This window comes from Miscanthus floridulus, chromosome 3 (assembly GCF_019320115.1).
Source record: "Miscanthus floridulus cultivar M001 chromosome 3, ASM1932011v1, whole genome shotgun sequence".
Classification (NCBI taxonomy): domain Eukaryota; kingdom Viridiplantae; phylum Streptophyta; class Magnoliopsida; order Poales; family Poaceae; genus Miscanthus; species Miscanthus floridulus.
In genome coordinates, this window is record NC_089582.1 from 131329499 (window position 1) to 131331274 (window position 1776).

The window sequence follows — 1776 nt, forward strand, 5'->3', positions numbered from 1 at the left end:
TAGCTTCCAGCTTATCATTCTTAGCTCTAGTCTTTCTAATGATCTTAGTGTATTGATTTAGCAATTTAACAAGATCATCATATGAAGGTGATTCATATTCATCATCATCACTATCACTATCACTATCACTATCACTATCATCATTGTTAGCATGATCATCACCACTACTATCATCATCATTTGATACCTTTCGTTCACCCTTGGCCATAAGGCATAGGTGTGTAGAGGATGATGGCGGTGGTGTCGGTGAAGATGATGAAGAGTCAATCACAATTGCGGCCACCTTCTCATTATCACTATCATCATCAGATGAGCAACTTGATGAATCAATGTCCATGAGCCAATCACCGACAATGTATGCCTTCCCATTTTTTTCTTCTTGTGGAAGTCCTTCTTGCCATCTTTCTTCTTGTATGGCTTGTTTTTCTTCTTTTCATCTTTATCACTTGAGTCATCTTTCTTGCCCTTGTTCTTATTCTTATACTTGTCTTTCTTGGGCTTTGTGCATTCATGTGCTAGATGACCAAGTTCTCCACAATTGTAGCAATCCATCTTAGAGATTGGCTTCCTTCTAGAGCTAGTGAAGAACTTCTTTTTCTTGTCATCGAACTTAATGTCACTCTTGTTGAGCTTCTTTAGCATCTTGGTGGTTCTTCTCACCATGAGAGCAAGACTTGCATCATCAACTTCATCATCACTTGAGCTCTCATACTCAATTCTTACTTTGCCCTTCTCTTGGCTAGCCTTGAATGCTAAGTCTTTGTCTTTCTTCTTGGTAGAGGATGAGCCACCTTGTTGTGTGATGTATATGTACATCTCATGAGCATTGATCTTTCCCAATATTTGAGTCGGTGTAGTGGTGGAAAGATCACCTTGATGAAGCATGGTCACAATATGCCCATATTTATCAATGGGGAGGACACTCAAAAATTTTCTCACAACATTGGATGGTTGCATTTGAGTAAGTCCAAGCCCATTGACTTCCTCTACAAGAACATTCAAGCGTGAGTACATTTCATTAGCACTCTCTTTAGGAAGCATCTCAAAAGAATTGAGCTTTTTCATAACAAGATGATAGCGTTCCTCATGCTCGCTCTTAGTTCCCTCATAGAGCGCACAAATGTCCGACCATAGTGCACGGGCGTCCTTGTGGTTCCTCACCCGGTTAAACACATCTTTGCAAAGGCCTCTAAAGATGGTGTTTTGAGCCTTTGCATTCCATTTCTCATAGTTCACTTCATCGCCTTGAAGGTGAGTGGGATCCCGAGGTTTTGGGAATCCTTGTGAGGCGGCTCTAAGTATTCCAACATCTAGAGCTTCTAAATATGCCTCCATGCGGATTTTCCAATAAGGAAAATCATCTCCCTCAAAGATAAAAGGAGGTCCATCCATGTGAGACATCTTTCTCTAGGCGGTTAAGCCTAAATACGTGAGCACGAGGCTCTGATACCAATTGAAAGGATCAAGATGCCCAAGAGGGGGGTGAATTGGGCTAATTCTAAAATTCTTTCAATAATTAAACCCTACGGTTAGCCCACTTCACCCCTTGTGCCTATAAAGTGTTTCTATTGTTCTAACGCACAAAAGTTTAGCAACCTATGTTCCAATCCTACTCTAGCATGACAATTCTATGAATATAAAGACAAGAATTGAATTCTCAAAGTAAATGCTTAAAGTAAAGAGAGAAGAAGGAACACGGTGATGTTTTGCCGAGGTATCGGAGAGTCGCCACTCCCCACTAGTCCTCGTTGGAGCACCCGCATAAGGGTGTAGCTC